The 20226-nt window shown below is 42.4% G+C and overlaps 1 protein-coding gene across 4 annotated transcripts in view; it reads right to left on the bottom strand.

The window, feature by feature from the left end:
* The window catches only part of KLHL6 (kelch like family member 6), a 148201-nt gene that overhangs the window by 15275 nt on the left and 112700 nt on the right, over positions 1–20226 (bottom strand). For 3 of the 4 annotated variants that reach the window (XR_008297786.1, XR_008297784.1, XR_003420803.2), the window contains exon 8: positions 20103–20213. The gene's annotated coding sequence lies outside the window, so the exon portion shown is untranslated. Of the gene's footprint in view, positions 1–1666; positions 1900–20102; positions 20214–20226 lie in introns of those variants that run through there. The other variant, XR_008297785.1, reaches the window with a different exon arrangement.

Genomic DNA, 20226 nt, shown 5'->3' with positions numbered 1-20226 from the left:
AACAGACACTTTTCAAAAGACATCCAGATGGCTAACAGACACATGAAAAGATGCTCAACATTACTCATCATCAGGGAAATACAAATCAAAACCACAATAAGTCATTGCTTCACACCTGTCAGAATGCTAAAATTAACAATACAAGAAACAACAGGTGTTGGTGAGGATGCAGAAAAAGAGGAACCCTCTTGCACTGTTGGTAGGAATGCCAACTGTTGGTGCACTGTTGGCGGGAATGCACCCACTCTAGAGAACAGTATAGAATTTCCTCAAAAAACTAAAAATAGAAGTATCTTACAATCCAGCAATTGCACTACTAGGTATTTATCCAAAGGATACAAAAATACAGATTTGAAGGGGTACATGTACCCCAATGTTTATAGCAGCATTCTCAACAGTAGCTAAACTATGGAGGGAGCCCATATGTCCATTGGCTGATGAATGGATAAAGAAGGTGTGGTACATATTCAATGGAATATTAATCAGTCATCAAAAAGAATGAAATTTTGACATTTGCAATGACGTGGATGGAGCTAGAGTGTATTATGCTAAGCGAAATAAGTCAGTCAGAGAAAGACAACTACATGATTTCACTCATATGTGGAATTTAAGAAACAAAACAGATGAACTTATGGGAAGTGGGTAAAAAAGAGGAGAGAGGGAAACAAACCACAAAAGACTCTCAACAATAGAGAACAATCTGAGGGTTGACAGAGAGTTGTGGGTGGGGGGATGGGCTAAATGGGTGATGGTCATTAAGGACGGCACTTGTTGGGATGAGCATTGGGTGTTGTATGTAAGGGATGAATCACTGAAGTCTACTCCTGAAACCAATATTGCACTGTTTGTTAACTAAAATTTAAATTAAAAAAATTTTTTTAATGTTTATTTATTTTTGAGAAAGAGAGAGAGACAGAGCACAAACAGGGGAGGAGCGCAGAGAGAGGAAGAAACAGAATCCGAATGAGACTCCAGGCTCTGAGCTGTCAGCACAGAGCCCGATGCAGGGCTCAAACTCATGAACCATGAGATCACAACCTGAGCCAAAGCTGGACGCTTAACCAACTGAGCCACACAGGTGCCCCAACTAAAATTTAAATTTAAAAAAAAGAAAAGAAAAAAAGAAATATAAGACCAAGTCCAATGATCACAAAGGCAGAAAATGAGACACAAAAAGAGAAGGGAAGGAACCAATGACAGGAGCAAGTGAGCAAGACTTTCAACAGTGAGCCTCCTAAAAACAGGGAAGTGTTTATATCAATCAGTTTTTTTTAAATTAATGCTTAAAAAATCATTGGTTTCAACATGATCACTGTATGGGTCTGCATTGTCCATGTTGCTATCATTTACAGTTCTAGAATTTATTGTGTAATTACAGAACACCTAATCAAAACAGAAGAAAGATGTCGAACTAAGAACATCCTCTCCTAAGTCAGAGCCCTCAGGGCCCGTTCTGTGCTAATGAAAAGGGTTCCTGGAGAGTTGTCTGCCCTGCAGGCCAAATGAATCTCCTGCACCTTCCCCTGGGCTCCTGCATCAAGTCTACACTGTAGCCCAGCAGGACAACCATCTTCTCCATCTGCCCCTCCCACCACCACCACCTCCTTCACTCCCCATCCAGCCCCTGCCTCAGCAGCGTAGTTCACACAAGGCCCACATGTGGCCAGAACTCCTAGACTCTGCTCAGATTTCCTTCTTCCTGGAACAGCCCTCTGTCTTCCTGGCCAAGCCCTCACCACTTACAGAGGACAGTTTAGATTTCACCGTCTCCAGGACGTCTCCAGCCCACATTGATTCCCCTTCTCCTTGCTGTCCTGGTGCACTTTCCATTTACCCACTGGATATTTAGCCCCTTGAGGATGTGAATGAATTGACAGTCTTACAAGCGTTGTTTCATTTCTAGCAGAAACGAAAAGCAAGGTGTGATTAGACCAAAGACCACATGGTAAAATATTCTAGAAATAGACATACATTTATAGAATAATTTTAGACTGCGAAGGGGTCATAAAAATCTATCCCAGTTCTTCGACACATAATGAAACTGAGACCCTGAGAAAAGAAGTGACCAGCTTGAGGTTCTCCAGTAGGTTAGTTCCAGAATTGGAACACTAGGGAATCTCAGTATTTTATAGCACCAGCTTCATTTTGTGTTTTATTTAATAGCCAGCAAATAGAATTTCAGATATGCACCAATACAGGCCCAAAACATCACGATCAGGGAAAAGAACAGTGAAATCAGTGAGAGTCAGGACATCTCGATTTCCATTCTAACTTTCCAAAGCCTTAGGCCTGTAACAAATCACTTCACAGCTCTGGGCCTTTGTTCTTTCCTCTGTAAAAGATGGGGGAAGAGTTGGATGGCCTTTAAGGTTCTAGCTGATTCTATCATTCTATAAGCCTATCATCGTTGGCCCAGCCCTGCCTCAGAACTCCTGGGAGAGTGGCATCTCCCACCTCTGTTCCCTGCTCCAGGCTGTTCCCCTGAGCCCAGGACATACTTGCTCCCTCCTGATCCCTTCCCTTGCTTTTCTCAAAATTCTGCGCAAACTGTGCACACTTAACATAGCCAGCGTCTGCCCCCACTCCCAACAACTAGCTAAATTAGATGTCTCTACAGCTCCTGTAAAATCTTGTGTAAATATCACTATCACCTTCTCACTCTACATTATCGTAGTTTTTTTCTCATCTCATCTGTTAGGATAAGAATTTACTAAAGGCTGGGAGTGTGTCTGGTTCATGGTTCTATCTTAAGCACCTATAATTATGCGTGGCTCATAGCAGGAAATCAATAATATTTGGTGAATGAATTGTATTATTTTAGAGCAGGAAACAAGATCAAGTCTGTGGTACTGATTCTGGCTGAATTTGTTAAAGAGGTAGCTTGACTGAAGGCTGGGATTGGAACCGAATATTTGAAGATGGTTAGAATATGAGAGATGTGAAAAACAGTGACATAACACTGGCCTCAGTCAAGATTTTATTAAAAAATTTTTTTTAACATTTACTTATTCTTGAGATAGAGACAGAGTGTGAGTGTGGGAGGGGCAGAGAGAGAGGGAGACACAGAATCCAAAGCAGGCTCCAGGCTCTGAGCTGTCATGGCAACACAGAAGCCTGACACAGGGCTTGAACCCACGAACCGTGAGATCATGACCTGAGGCAAAGTTGGCTGCTTAACCAACCGAGCCACCCAGGTGTTCCTAAGTATCTAACTCTTGATTTCAACTCAGGTCATGATCTCTCCATTTGTGAGTTACAGACTTGCATTGGGCTCTGCTCTGACAGCACGGAGGCTACTTGGGATTCTCTGTCTCCCTCTCTCTCTGCCCCCTCCGCTGCTTGTGTGTGTGCATGCACAAGCACTCTCTCTCTCTCTCAAAAATAAATAGATAATTTTTTTTTTTTTTTTTTTAAGGAGTCAGGGCGCCTGGGTGGCTCAGTTGGTTAAGCGTCCAACTTTAGCTCAGGTCATGATCTTGTGGTTGGTGGGTTCAAGTTCCGAGTTGGGCTCTGTGCTGACAGCTCAGAGCCTGGAGCTTCCTTCAGATTCTGCATCTCCTTCTCTCTCTGCCCCTCTCCTGCTCACGCACTGGCACTCTTTCTCCCAAATATAAACAAACATCAAAAAAAATTTTTTTAATAAAAAATAAAAAAAGGAGTAAATGAGGATTAAATCATAAATAAAGCACCTAGCACCATGCCTGGCACCTGGTAGATGCTGAAGAAAGGGCCCTAGGACCTACTCATTTGGATACTTGATCAGATTGGAAAGGAAGGAACCCTTTTGCTTCTAGTGATTATAATTACAGGCTCCTCTGTCCTATAGCTTCTGCTTTTTGTTTCTGGACTGGCTTTGTGCTGATGCATTTATCCAGATGTTTCTTCCTTCTTTGTGCAAGAAGTCACATTGCTGTCACTGCCAGGAATGGCGCCCAAGAGTGTGGTCTGTTTCTGGAGGTCATGTTCACTAGACAGATTCTTCATTTGGCTGATGAAGTCACACTTGAAATTCTCATATCAGAGCTCTTACCTACACAACGTCCATGCAACAAAATGATAGAGTTTTTTAAACAAAATGGAAGTGACACCTTCTAGTCTCCCTGTGCAGAATAAATGAGATGAAGCTCCTAGCACAGCACGCGGTTCAGGGTAAGCTTTCACTCATTACTAACTGGTGCCATCAACTGTTTGTTGCTCAAAGATAAGAGGAAAATACCTGAGGTTAGAGCTTCAGACAGGGAAAAGGCATACCTCCCTTTAAGTGTTAGAGAGGGTCCTTAAAAAGTTGTGCATAAATTGTTTACCTTTATTTTCTGAAAGGAAAAAAAAATTAGAAGGAACCAAAATATAGTTTTCCTCGCTTTAAAACTGTGTGAGAGCAGCCTCTGAGCTAGTGATATCTAGTGTGGTCTCATCCCGCCATCTAGTGGACAATTACAGAAAACACAAATTTAGAGGAAAGTAACCTAGTCATGATGTTTCAATTAATTCACTGAAAATGTGTTTTCTAATTTTTTTTTATGTTTATTTATTTCGGAGAGAGACACAGAGCACGAGTGGGGGAGGGGAATAGAGAGAGGGGGAGACACAGAATCTTAAACAGTCTCCAAGCTCTGAGCTGTCAGCACAGACCCCGACACAGGGCTCGAACTCACGAACCAAGAGATCAGGACCTGAGCTGAAGTCGGACGCTTAACTGACTGAGCCACCCAGGTGCCCCTGAAAATGATCAAGATAATTTAAATTTCCTATCATATTCACTAGTTAAGAGATGTTATTCAATTAGTTAAAGCAAATCGACAGTGTTAGTACTTAAAACATTAAGCCCAAACGCTGAATTTCCTGTTGCACAGTGATGAAAACAGGTCTGCCTAGGAAACAGAGAATGTTCCCCAGGTCCTACCAGCATGAATTTTCATGCCCCACCATTCTCATTCATCTGGTCCTTCTCTATCAGCACCCTTGGTGTTTATTCTGGCATGAGGACTGTGAGTTCCACGAGACCAGGGTTATGTCTTCCCTACAGACTGCTGGACAGACACTGGCCAGGATCAGAGTCACTCCGTTCATTTTTCAAGGATGCAACTATCCTTTGCAACCAGGATAAATGCTTGGCAAGGGCCCGTGTTCTTGGTTTGTGTGTGTGCATGTGCTTGTGTGTGTGTGTGTGTGTGTGTGTCTGAGTGTGTTTTTCCTCTCCTTTTATTACTAAGGCTGTTCATGACAAACATAACCAGCTTCCTCCCCTGGGTGTTTATGAGTATTTCCTTTTTGTCTAGGATGAAAACAATAGCAGCCTAGTCTCCCCCAAAACTCAGTAATGACAGCACACCTGAAGTATCCAGAGTGGTCCTGAGACCCTCTAGTTAGTGTGGTTGTAATTATCACTAATAATAATCATAGCATGTGCTATTTTTGAATTCCCAGGTGCTCTATGTTATATGCATTTTTGCTAATCCTCACCCCAACCCTGCAAATAGGTAGTATCACCCCCCATCTTAGAGATAAACTGATGCTCAGAGAAGTTAAGTGGCTTACCCGAGATCACACAGCTAGTGAGTGGGTGGCAAAGTCAGAACTGCACTCGGTCTCACTGACTCCAAAGCCCCTGCTCCTGCCACTGGGCAGAGGGTCTTTCCTTTATTCACTCATATGACCTGCCAGACCCTGAGCCCAAGATTCTGGGGTCTCCATAGTGCTGTCACCGCTATAGTACCTAAGACCCCTAGGATCCCATGGCCAGTGGATCCAGGAGGAAGGGATTAAATACGCGAATGACAAAGATATAGCAAAACTCATCCTGTGAGCTGCACTTTCGGCCCCCACATTTCCAGCTTTGACTGAAGGATGTTCTCCACGGCTTGCGGGTCCTGAGAATTCTGAGCTCCTTCCAGGAGCCGCGAGGGATGCTGGGCAAAAAGGGTATAGTCATTGCTGCCACGGGCCCCAGGGCCCAAGGGGGAGACGAGTGAGGGCTCACCCAGAGCAGCTGTGGGCTGTGTCAGAAGAAACTGTCCCTCGAAGGGTCTTGTTGTGAGGGGATTGTTGTGACCCCACCACCTCCACAGCCCCTCTCCTCCTCTGTGTCCCAGAATAGAATGGGATAGAATAGAACACAACAGAATAAAGTAGAATAGAATAATAGCATAGAATAGATCAGATGAGGACATCATACCTGTAAGGGTAATATTGTTCCACAGTCTTCCTTTTAGAAATGTAGTCTGTGTGGACGCAATGTTGGCATCTCTAAGGAGTATGGAAAACTCTGGACTAAACTGACGGTGTCCTCCACCCTCACCTGGGGTACCCTGTGTGCTGACAGTCCCCAGCAGGGAGGGGGTATCTGGATATTGTCAGCGCTGGGAGGGTCGATTCTCTTTCCAGGCTCAGACAGATCCTTCCTGGAGGCAGGAAATGGCCCAGACGACCCTGAAATAATGCAGTCAATGTGTGGCCAAGTGTGTGAGAGGTCCTCTGTGCCAGCCCTGTGCCAGGCTGAAGACCCCGTCTCCCTGTGGCAGGGTCCCCAGGAGAGAGAGGAAAGCAGCCACCAGTGCCTGGTCATCACTTTACCCCAGGTGCCACTTACCGTGGAGTGGCTGGAACTGGCTGTCAGGTCTCCCAGTTCCCACATTGTCCCCCAGCCCTGCCAGCCCCAGGCCCTGAGTGCTCCATGGCTGCCAGAGGCCTCAGAGCCCGGTCTCACCCCTGGCCTCCCAGTGGGTGGCTCTTGGGTCCCTGGCCACTACCCTTCACCCCACCCCAGCCCTGCCGGCCTGGCTTTGTCTGGGACACTGAGGCCACAGCTCCTGGAGACTCAACCCTTCTGTTCCCATGGTAGGTGGTCAAGGGCGAGTCTTCTCCATTCCTCCCTTACAGCCTTTCAGCAAGACTGCCATTCCTTGTCCTCACTGCCTGTTCTGGGCATCAGGGGATCGTGTTGGATGACCACCCTAAAGAGGAGTCTCTGGGCGTTACTGCAGATGTCCCTGAGTCACATCCGGAGGAAGGCAGTGGAAGCCAGTTTCCCTGAGCCAGTTTCTCCGCTGCCCTCCACATTTCACTCCATATATTGTAATCTCTTGCTGTAAGTTCCCTAAATCTTCATAGCTTAAAACAACAAACATTTATTATCTTATGGTTTCTGCGAGCGGCTCAGCTAAGTGGTTCTAGGTGGGTCTTTCCTGAGAGTCCAGTAAAGCCAATGTCTGGGGCTGTGGTCATCTGAAGACTTGAGGGCTGGAGGATCCACTTCCTGGACAGATCAGTTCAGCATGGCTACACACAGGAGGCCTCATCCAACTCTTGATTTTGACTCAGGTCACGCTCTCACAGTTGGTGAGATCAAGCCTCACATCACTCTGACAGCACAGAGCCTGCCACATTCTCTCTCTCCCTCTCTCTCTGCCCCTCCCCAGCTCATGCTCTCACTCTCAAAATAAATAAATAAACTTAAAAAAAAAGGAATGAAGGAGGAGCCAAGAAGACAGAACAGCATAGAAGTTTTTTGTGTGTCTCGCGTCCATGAAATACAGCCAGACCAACACTAAGCCATCCTGCACACCTAGAAAACTGATCTGAGGATTAACACAACAATCTGCATACCCTGAACCACAGAATTCAGCAGGAACGTGGCGCAGAGAGGTGAATTTGAGGAGAAAGAAGCCGCGGAGGGCAGGGAGGTGCTTTGCGTGTGGAGAGAGGACAGAGACAGTGAGGAGAATATGGGAAAAGCACCCCTCCCCAAAAGCAGCTGGAGAGAAAGTGGAAGCAGCCTCAGGGACTGAACTAAAAAGGGAGAAAGGAGAAAGGAGAGGGTTTAAATTCCATTAAGACCATAAACAAGGGGAGCGCAAAGGCTGCAACTCTGCAGCTCCATACCTGGCAGTGCTCTGGTGGGAAGGGCGAATCCCCAGGAGCAGAGTGGGGTCCGGGGTTCTTCAGGCCACACGGGGAGAGATGGTTCCCCTGTTGGGAGGACACCTGGTAGAGGCCGTGTGGGTCCCCCAAAGGCAAGGCCCCAGTTGACCCAGGAGATAACCACATTCACTGGTGTTGGAACAAGGTCATTAAGGGTGAAGCCTGGTGCCAGATGCGTGTTGTGATTTTCCATAATCCCTGAAACGCTGCTGCTACACTATCTTGTGAATTTTTTCTGGGGGGAGCTGGCACCCAGCCACAGTCTGTGGGCATCGGCAGCAGCACAAACCCACAAATGTTCCTGGGTGCGGCCGGCACCTGGCCATTGCTCGGTGAGACTCTCCTGCAGAGGGGCAGAACGGGTCAAAGCCGCAGTCCCTCAGAAGTAAAGGGTTGGGAAAAACAGCCGCATCTGAGACAAAACTCAGGAGGGAGGAGCTCCCTGGGGCTTGGTCACAGACTGTGTAAAAGCAGGGAGTAGACAGAAGCTGGAGACAAAGAACAGGTGCGCGACTGCTGATCCAGGAGAAGAGTTTCCATACTAGAGACCGGTAGCTGAGCGACACCATTTTCACCGCTCCCACGCATGAGCAAACGCACCTACAAGCACCACAAGAATCCACCCCAGTAAGCTAAGCAGAGCCATCTAGTGGAGAATGGAGCAGTTACGCTAAGCCCTGCCCAACTGGGCCAACCTCGCTCTTCAGGAACACAAATCTCTCAACCTGATTAGTTTATGGACTATAAGGCACTTCATAGTTTGACTTCTAGGGGAAAACGAAGTAATTTCAGTCGTATTTCAGTCTGTTCGCTGGTCCATCTATTAAATTTTCTTTTTTTTCTTTTTCCTTTTTTCTCTTTTTCGTTTATTTTCTTTTTCTTGAATACAGAAAGAGAAAAAATTCATTTTTATTTTCAGTTTTTATTAAAAATATTTTCTTTAATTTTTTCTACTATATTTTTTACTTTCCTGCAAATTTTTTCAAATTGTATTTTATTTCCATCACTTCATTTTAGTCTACTTCAGTGTATTCATTTTTTTCAAATTTTCAAATGATTTCCTTTTTTTTCTTTCCCCTTTTTTCTCTAATCTATCAGGCCCCTTTCAACACCCAGACCAAAACACACCTAGGATTTAGCATCATTTATTCGAATGTGTGTGTGTGTGTATTTGTTTTTAATTTTTAAATTTTAATATATTTTTAATTTTAATTTTTTTCCTCATTAATTCCTTTTCTCCCTTCAAAATGATGAAACAAAGGAATTCACCCCAAAAGAAAGAGCAGGAAGAAATGACAACCAAGGACTTAATCAACACAGATACAAGCAAGATGTCTGAACCAGAATTTATAATCATGATAATAAGAATACTAGCTGGAGTCAAAAATAGATTAGAATCCCTTTCTGTGGAGATAAAATAAGTAAAATCTAGTCAGGATGAAATAAAAAATGCTATAACTGAGCTGCAATCTCGAATGGAGGCCATGGTGGCAAGGATGGATGAGAAAGAACGGAGAATCAGCGATATAGAGGATAAACTTATGGGGAATAATGAAGCAGAAAAAAAGAGGGAGATTAAGGCAAAACAGCACAATTTAAGAATTAGAGAAATTAGTGTCTCATTAAAAAGGAATAACATCAGAATCATAGGGGTCCCAGAAGAGGAAGAGAGAGAAATAGGGGTAGAAGGCTTATGTGAGCAAATCATAGTGGAAAACTTTCCTAACCTAGGGAAAGACACAGACATCAAAATTCAAGAAGCACAGAGGACTCCCATTAGATTCAACAAAAACCGACCATCAACAAGGCATATCATAGTGAAATTCACAAAATACTCAGGCAAGGAAAGAATCATGAAAGCAGGAAGGGAAAAAAGTCCTTAACCTACAAGGGAAGACAGATCAGGTTTGCAGCGGACCTATCCACAGAAACTTGGCAGGCCAAAAAGGAGAGGTGGGATATATTCAGTGTGCTGAATCAGAAAAATATGCAGCCAAGAATTCTTTATCCAGCAAGGCTGCCACTCAAAATAGGAGAGATAAAAAGTTTCCCAAGCAAAAATTAAAGGAGTTTGTGACCACTAAACCAGCCCTGCAAGAAATTTTAAGGGGGACTCTCTGAAGGGAGAAAAGGTGAAAAAAACAACATAAAGACCAAAAGTAACAAAGACTAGAAAGGACCAGAGAACACCACCAGAAACTCCAAATCTACAAGCAACATAATGGCAATAAATTCATCACTTTGATTAGTCCTCTAAACGTCAATGGACTAAATGCTCCAATCAAAAGACATAGGGTAACAGAATGGATAAGAAAACAAGATCCATCTATACGCTGTTTACAAGAGACCCACTTTAGACCTAAAGACACCTTCAGATTAAAAGTAAGAGGATGGAAAACCATCTATCATGCTAATGGTCAACAAAAGAAAGCCAGAGTAGCCATATTCTTGTCAGACAATCTAGACTTTAAAATAAAGTACTTTCTGTAACAAGAGATACAGAAGGGCATTATATCATAATCAAGGGGTCTATCCACCAAGAAGACCTAATAATTGTAAACATTTATGTGCCAAATATGAAAGCACCCAAATATATAAATCAATTAATCACAAACATAAAGAAACTCATTGATATTAATACCATAAGAGTAGGGGACTTCAACACCCCACTCACAACAATGGACAGATCATCTAAACAAAAACTCAACAAGGAAACAATGGCTTTGAATGACACACTGGACCAGATGGACATTCAGAACATTTCATTCTGAAGCAGCAGAATATACATTCTTCTCCAGTGCACATAGAATGTTCTCCAGAATAGACTATATACTGGGACACAAATCAGCCCTAAGTAAGTACAAAAAGATCGAGATCATACCGTTCATACTTTCAGACCACAACACTATAAAACTCAAAATCAACCACAAGAAAAAATTTGGAAAGGTAACAAATACTTGGAGACTGAAGAACATCCTACTAAAGAATGAATGGGCTAACCAAGAAGTTAAAGAGGAAATTAAAAAGTATATGGAAGTCAAAGAAAATGATAACACCACAACCCAAAACCTCTGGAATGCAGCCAAGGCAGTCATAAGAGGAAAGTATATAGCAATCCAGGCCTTCCTAAAGAAGGAAGAAAGATCTCAGATACACAACCTTATGCCTTAAGGAGCTGGAAAAAGAACAGCAAATAAAACCCCAAACCAGCAGAAGACAGGAAATAATAAAGATTAGAGCAGAAATTAATGCTATCTAAACCAAAAAACAGTAGAACAGATCAATGAAACCAGAAGCTGCTTCTTTGAAAGAATTAACGAAATTGATAAGCCACTAGCCAGTTTGATCAAAAAGAAAATGGATCCATATAATAAAATCAAGAATGAAAGAGGAGAGATCACAACCAACACAGCAGAAATAAAAACAATAATAGGAGAATATTGTGAGCAATTATATGCCAATAAAATGGGCAATCTGGAAGAAATGGACAAATTCCTAGAAATATATACACTACCAAAACTGAAACAGAAAGAAATAGAAAAGTTGAACAGGCCCATAACCAGTAAGGAAATCGAATTAGTAATCAAAAGTCTCCCAAAAAACAAGAGTCCAGGGCCAGATGGCTTTTCAGGGGAATTCTACCAAACATTTAAGGAAGAGTTAACACCTATTCTCTTGAAACTGTTCCAAAAAATAGAAATGGAAGGAAAACTTCCAAACTCTTTCTATGATGCCAGCATTACCTTGATTCCAAAACCAGACAGAGACCCCACTAAAAAGGAGAACTATAGACCAATTTCCCTGGTGAACATGAATGCAAAAATCCTCAACAAGATATTAGCCAACCGGCTCCAACAATACATTAAAAAAATTATTCTCCACAACCAAGTGGGATTTATACCTGGGATGCAGGACTGGTTCAATAACCACAAAACAATTTAATATGATTCATCACATCAATAAAAGAAAGGACAAGAACCATATCATCCTCTCAATAGATGCAGAGAAAGCATTTGACAAAATACAGCATCCTTTCTTGATAAAAACCCTCAAGATAGTAGGGATAGAAGGATCATACCTCGAGATCATAAAAGCCATATATGAAAGACCCAACACTAATATCATCCTCAATGGGGAAAAACTGAGAGCTTTCCCCCTAACATCAGGAACAAGACAGGGATGTCCACTCTTGGCACTGTTATTCAACATAGTATTGGAAGTCTTAGCCTCTGCAATCAGACAACACAAAGAAATAAAAGGCATCCAAATCATCCAAGAGGAGGTCAAACTTTCACTCTTCGCAGACGACATGATATTCTATATGGAAAACCCAAAAGATTCCACCAAAAAAGTGCTAGAACTGATTCATGAATTCTGCAAACTGACAGGATATAAAATCAATGCACAGAAATCGGTTGCATTCCTATACACCAACAATGAAGCAACAGAAAGAGAAATCAAGGAATTGATCCCATTTACAATTGTACCAAAAACCGTAAAATACCTAGGAATAAATCTAACCAAAGAGGTGAAAAATCTGTACACTGAAAACTACAGAAAGCTTATGAAAGAAATTGAAGAAAACACAAAAAAATGGAAAAAGATTCCATGTTCCTGGATAGGAAGAACAAATATTGTTAAAATGTCAACACTACCCAAAGCAATCTACATATTCAATGCAATCCCTATCAAAATAACACCAGCATTCTTCACAGAGCTAGAACAAATAATCCTAAAATTTGTATGGAACCAGAAAAGACCCCAAATAGCCAAAGCAATCTTGAAAAAAAAAACAAAAACAAAAAAAACAAAAACAAAAAAAAAACAAAGCAGGAGGCATCACAATCCCAGACTTCAAGCTATACTACAAAGCTGTAATCATCAAGACAGTATGGTACTGGCACAAAAACAGACACTCAGATCAATGGAACAGAATAGAGAACCCAGAAATGGACCCACAAACGTATGGCCAACTAATCTTTGACAAAGCAGGAAAGAATATCCATTTCTCTTCAGCAAGTGGTGCTAGAAAACTGGACAATGACATGCAGAAGAATGAAACTGGACCACTTCCTTACACCATACACAAAAATAAACTCAAAATGGATGAAAGACCTCAATGTGAGACAGGAAGCCATCAAAATCCTCGAGGAGAAAGCAGGCAAAAACCTCTTTGACCTTGGCCATGGCAACTTCTTACTCAACACGTCTCCAGAGGCAAGGGAAACAAAAGCAAAAATGAACTACTGGGACCTCATCAAAATAAAAAGCTTCTGCACAGTGAAGGAAAACAATAAGCAAAACTAAAAGGCAACAGACAGAATGGGAAAAGATATTTGCAAACGACATATCAGATAAAGGGTTAGTATCCAAAATCTTATAAAGAACACATCCAACTCAACACCCCAAAAAACAAGTAATCCAGTGAAAACATGGCACCAGACATGAATAGACACTTCTCCAAAGAAGACATCCAGATGGCCAACTGACACATTAAAAAATGCTCAACATTGCTCATCATCAGGGAAATTACAAATCAAAACCACCATGAGATACCACCTGACACCTGTCAGAATGGCTAACATTAACAACTCAGACAACAACAGATGTTAGTGAGGATGCGGAGAGAAAGGATCTCTTTTGCATTGCTGGTGGGAATGCAAGCTGGTGCAGCCACTCTGGAAAACACTGTGGAGGTTCCTCAAAAAATTAAAACTAGAACTGCCCTATGACCCAGCAATTGCACTACTAGGTATTTATCCAAGGGATACAGGTATGCTGTTTTGAAGGGACACATGCACCCCAATGTTTATAGCAGCACTATCAACAATAGCCAAAGTATGGAAAGAGCCCAAATGCCCACCAATGGATGAATGGATAAAGAAGATGTGGTATATATATAAAATGGAGTATGACTCGGCAATCAAAAAGAATTAAATCTTGCCATTTGCAACTACGTGGATGGAACTAGAGGGTTTTATGCTAAGTGAAATTAGTCAGTCAGAGAAAGGCAAATACCATATGACTTCACTCATATGAGGACTTTAAGACACAGAACAGATGAACATAAGGGAAGGGAAACAAAAATAATATAAAAACATGGAGGGGGACAAAAACATAAGAGACTCTTAAATATGGAGAATAAACAGAGGGTTGTTGGAGGGGTTGTGGGAGGGGGGATGGGCTAAATGGGTATGGGGCATTAAGGAATCTACTGAAATCGCTGTTGCATTATATGCTAACTATTTTGGATGTAAATTAAAAAATTAAAATTAAAAAAAAGGAATGAAACATGATATATGTTAACTACATACATGAACCTTGAAAACATTATGCTAAATCTAAAAAGCCAGCCAGAACATATTATATCATTCCATATGTATGGAATGTCAAGAAAAAGTAAACATATGGAGGCAAAAGTAGAATAGTGGTTGCTTAGGGCTGGGGTAGAACAGGGACTGACTGCAAAGAGGCATGAAGTTTCTTTTAGGGTGATGAAAATATTCTACAATCAGATTTTGGTGATGTTTGCACAGCTCTGTAGATGGACTAAAACCCACTGAATTGTACAGTTACATCTGGTGAATTTTGTCCCATGTAATATCTCAACAAAGCTGGGTTTTTTTATACAAGTTGTATGACTCCATTTATATAAAGTTCTAGAAAATGCAAACTGATCTTCACTGACAGAAAGCAGATCACTGGCTGCCTGTACAGGTTGATGGAGAGATGGGGATGGGTGAGAGGGAGGGAGTCCCAAGGGGCAGGAGAACCTTTGAAGGTGGATGGTTTTATTACCTTGTTTGTAATGATGGTTTCATGAAAGTATACACATGTCAAAACATCAAATAGTACACTTTTTAAAAGACTTTTTAAAAATCATCTCTACATTCAATGTAGAGCTCGAACCCACAACCATGAGTTCACGAGTTGCACACTCCACCGACTGAGCCAGCCAGGTGCCCCCAAATAGTACACTTTAAAGATGTACAGTTTGTTGTATGCCAATTATATCTCAACTAGGCTTTTCTAAGAAATGACTTCAAGATAATAATGCTATGATTTGGCACGGAAACAAAAAGTTACCGTGTCCAGAAAAGCAAGGAAATAGAGCATTGGGACATAAGTTTTATATTAGGGAAATCAATATTCATTAGAGGGAGATTGACCCCACTCCCACATTTTTTCTTGCAAAGCAACAAGCAACTGCTGTAAAACACCTAAGGAAATGATGCTGTTATGCTTTAGTACTGAGAATATGTGCTAAAGATTGCCAATTTTAGGTTAAGGAATACAAGTGAAGGGCAGGGTAAACAGCCAATTCTCTGAAGACACAGAAAAGAAATTTCAAAGCAAAGAAAAGCTGGTGTGAGCAATCAGTGTGAAATTCTATCATTGAAGCATTGTAACATATTTCCTTTGTTAGAGTAGTCTAAAATAAAGAGGCATCTTACAATCAATATTGTGTTAGATTCATTGACTTCAGGAGAGAACAGGCCATGGTCGCTCTGGGAGCTCATTCTGAGGCAGGACGCCTGGCAGAGAACTAGAAGGAGAGGACAGAGACTTGGGGCTTGGCAGTTCCCATCAGACCTTTCCTTTTAAGACAATAAACCCTGGGAGTCTTTGGCTGTGCCCCATCACCATGGTGGAACTAAGGAATTCATTATCATATTTCGCCCCCAAGTGGACATCTTTTAAAAGTGCAGTCCTTCCTCCGCAGGGAGGTCCATCAGGGCTGGAAGTCAACTTAAAAGTCATCTCCAATCCCTTGTTATTTTGTTAGGGGTCTCTGGCTTTGCACAGGCCACATAGTGTGTTAGCCATAAGGATTTCTATATTTTTCAGGGTGACTCTGGAATTGTGACATACATGATCTAAATCCTCAAATCAAACAATCATGGAGTTACATGGGTCCCATGTCATCACTGCACTCAATATGGCCCCTCCTCACAAGCAGCAGTGGGCATAGCAGAAGCATCACCAGCTTCGGAAACTCACAGACCTGTGTCCAGCCCTGACCCTGAGAAGTTACTCAACATCTCTGAGCCTGTTTTCACATCCATAAAGCACCAATTTACTTCACAGAGTTGGTGCAAGGGTTAAACAAGATAGTATATGTCAGAAGCTACAAATTCAAATGCCTCTGGGGCCAAGCGGGTCAGTGGAGTCTGGTAAACTAGAAAACACAGCCCTTTTCTAAAGAGAACATCCCCTGTTCTGTTCCAGACACTTGTTAAGTAGAAATATGGCCCCAGTATTGCCAATTTTTAAAAAATGTTTATTTATTTTTGAGAGAGAGAGAGAGCAGGCGAAGAAGGGGCAAAGAGAGAGGGGGACAGGGGAATCAAAGTGGGTTCCATGCTGACAGCAGAGGGCCTGATGCCAGGGTTGAATTCAGGAACCACGAGATCATGACCTGAGCCGAAGTTGGATGCTTAACCAACTGAGCTGCCCAGGTGCCCCCCAGTGTTGCCAATTTTTAGAAATATTGCACAGTCCAAACAAAAGATATCAGTGGTTTTAATAAAAACTTCTAATGTGTGTACAGTGTCTGGGAGGTGATCAATTATGGTGGTGGTAACGGCTGTGGTGACAACTCCTCAGGACCCGACCCCGTACGTTATTTCTGCCAGGCGACAGATTCTATGTAAGATGCTATAGTTACAAAGGCCAGAAAAACCCAGCCTCTATGATATCTCCCCTTGGGAGTCAGGGAGGCTGGTGACAACATTGGAACAGTCTAATGTACCTCATCTCCAGCTTTGGTTCCTACTGAAGATTCCAGCCACCGTCTGGGAAGACACAATCTCTAAAGTCATCTGGAAAGAATGCTTTTAGCATCTAACTTCTAAAATGTGAATTGCCACACATTTTACAGAGATTTTTAAATAGATTGTTGGTTTGCACTTAACCACTAAGGATTTTTACTTGTTTTTAAACATGCTGAATCACAGTCCACATTAGTTTGGGCTACTGATGAGAGGTTTTCAAATATCATCTAGGCTTTCTGGGGGCCACTGACTTTAAAAGTTCTTATTTCCATCCCCCTTGACCCGCCCCACCAATATCATCACCAGTGGTCTTCTTACCAGGATGTCCATGCATGAGTGCTGCCATTTTTATTTATGCAGGGAATGGTAAAGATCTTAGTTATTTGAGTGGCTTTCCCCAAGCCCCACCCCCCAGGCTCCGGTAACTAGGCCTTTGCGAGAGTCAGCCCAGCCCACCTTGATGTGAGTGCACAGGGCAGGATCAGAAAGACCAAGGATTTGGAGAAAGAGCATAATGTTTGCTGGATTCACAAAAACCGTGTGTTCAGCAGATCCTAGCTGCTAACTGCCACCGTAAATGAAGCACAGTTGAATGTGTAAGCCACAAGCTTAAGTATGTAACATTGGTGAATCTTTAGTATTTCTAAACTTGTCTTGTGACCAATCATCTTACCTGATCATATACAAAGTGCTTACAGTGGCCTTGAGACTCCTTATCATCGCTCAGAATTCACTCCAACCACACAGACCTTTTTACTGTTTCTCGAAGACATTGAGCCTCCTGCCTTGGGGCCTTTGCACTGGCTGTTCCTTCTGTTTGTTTTTTGTTGTTGTTGTTGTTTTGTTGTTGTTGTTGTGTTGTTGTTGTTGTTGTTGTTGCTGTTTTTTCTATTTGGAACATGCTTCCTCCAGATATTCACAGGCATCGCAGTTTCTCTTCACCCAAATTTCTACATAACTGTCTCTATCAGAAAGTACATCTGCTAACCCTGTTTAAAGTAGCAGGTGTACCCTTTACCCTGCTTTTCCAGCATTTATCACTACTTGGCGTATTTATATACTTGTTTCGTTGTGACCTTTCTTCACTAGAATGGTAGCTTTTGAGAGCAGCAGCTTTGTTTTATTTGTGGATGTAGAGCCCTAGTGCCTAGAATTGTGCCTGGCACATAGTAGGTGCTCAATAAACATTTGCGGCATTGTTTCACAAAGACCAACCCCGTTACTTCCTCCAACCAATGTCTATTTATGATTCAGCCAGAACAAAGCCTAATGTATTGTTTTCCTCCAGGTTTCTAGGTTGAAGTTTTCTGGGAATGCAACATTTTACCAGGATGCACTTTGATCATGAAAACCCCATCATTCCTTCCTAGACTGGTTTTGTCACTATCCCAGCCTCGTCTACTATTTCTGGCTGTGTGCCATGTTTCTGGGAAATTACACAATAGATGCTACCATTACTATACTTTTGTTATAAAAGAATAGACTATTACCTACAAGGTCAGTCACATGGGTTTCTTCGTGCACTCAAGATTTTTCCCTCTGGTATGTTTTAAGTGTTAAACCAAGGGTTTGTCAACCGCCTCTTCCCTCACCCCTGCCCTGTCTTTGTCTAAGTTTGTGCCCAGACACCTTGTATTTTTCAGATGTGGCTTGTTGTGACTTGTGACCCATGGGTAGGTGATGAAATTACCTTAATAAGTTGTGAACAGCATTTTAAGAGAAAATAGAATAGGAGCGCCTGGGTGGCTCAGTCAGTTAAGCATCGGACTCTTGATTTCAGCTCAGATCATGATCTCACAGTTTGTGAATTCAAGCCCCATATTGGGCTTTGCACTGACAGCACAGAGCCTGTTTGGGATTCTCTCTCTCCCTCTCTGTCTGCCTTTCCCCTGCTCTGTCTCTCTCTCAAAATAAATAAATAAAACTTTAAAAAAATGGAATAGATGGGCACCTCGATGGCTCAGTAGGTTGAGCATCTGACCCTTGATCTCACAGTTCATGGGACTGAGCCCCACATCAGGCTCTGCACTAACAGTGTGGAGCCTGCTTGAGTTCCTCTCTCTCTCAAAATAAATAAATAAAACTTAAAAAACAGAACAGAAAATATTGAAAATGTTTCCATTTTGAAACTGCGGGACATAGTCCAAAATGTTTTAGAACACCACTCTGGCCTATGTACATCGAAAGAAGTTTTAGTATTATTTTTCTCTTTAGTCGTCTTTAGAATATTCTAGAAGGAGGGGGTTTGGCACTCCTGGTCTCACAGTGGGCTTGTGTTAAGTTGCAGAAAATGGGCAGTTCACTCTTAAAATATCCCCACCAGCAGTACAAGTGGTGAGCACACCTATTCCTTTAATTGTATCTCTTCCATGAAGCAAATATACCTGGGTCACTGAAAATGGCAAAAATTCTTTGCGTGAACACTCCATTCAAACTCTTGCATTAACAGACTTGATCAACCCTAGCATGGCTGCCTAAGAACACATCCCCGGGGTGAACCAGCCCTCCTTTTATGTATCTGTCTGGAAAAGGTCAAGACTGCCAAAAGAATTTGCCATCTGTTCTAACCAATACCTGATGATAGGCCCCTAACCTCCCTTTCTTAGGGCATTTACTAAAAAGGGCTTAGGATTGTAAACCCTTCCTCTGTTCCTTTGAGAGATATACGTATGTATCTCTTATGGCCCAGCATGTCTTTCTCAAGGACCTGAAAGTCATCCTTTGAATGTAACAATCTGGAAGTACAGGGCCCCTGGCTGCCAGTCTCTGTGGGAGGATACAACCCTAAGTTCAACACTGCCAGCCAGCAGACAGCTGGAATAATCACATTTACTGACCAATGTTTTGTAATTTTTCACATCCCGGCCTTTACTTCAGTGCCCACCAGCTCCCCATCCCCTCCCCTTCTCAATTTTCCCTTTAAAGCACCTAGTCAGCTGTGCACAAATCAGAATGGGGCTCAGCTCTTTTCTCTACTGTCAGTAGTTACTGGATAAAATCTGTTTTTTTCCATTTTAACTATGTCCAGCTTTATTGTTGACAGCATGTACACACACACGTGAACACACACACACACACACACACGCACACACACACACACCTCCTATGGATAACACTGCTTTTCAAGGACAGCTGAATCTTATCCTCATTGTCCAGAGCGTTGCTCCTTGTTGTGCTTATTTCCCTATATCATCTCTCAGTCATCAGTAAAGTCTTATTCAGCTGTTCCAGCCTGGTCTGCAATGTCCTTTGGGAAATTCAGAGCCATGTATAGGACTCTTTCCTTATAGGGACAACAGTTGGGATTATGAGATCCAACTCTCTGTCTCCGCGGGGAGTTTCTCCCTCCACTGCCAAACTTGGAGGATCCGGGTTAGTTTTACTAAGGGAAAAGGAAAGTTTCCTTACCCATAAACCGTCTCAAAGAATATGTAGCCAGGAAGTCTCATATCTTCTTTTGTTCTTTGTCCAAACTTCAGAAATCAGGAGACCCTTAGAGATGCTTTGGTGCTGGGATAGCTAGAGGACAACA

This window comes from Acinonyx jubatus, chromosome C2 (assembly GCF_027475565.1).
Source record: "Acinonyx jubatus isolate Ajub_Pintada_27869175 chromosome C2, VMU_Ajub_asm_v1.0, whole genome shotgun sequence".
Classification (NCBI taxonomy): Eukaryota; Metazoa; Chordata; class Mammalia; order Carnivora; family Felidae; genus Acinonyx; species Acinonyx jubatus.
The sequence above is the reverse complement of the archived record's forward strand: the minus strand, read 5'-3'. Positions and strand labels throughout refer to the sequence as shown.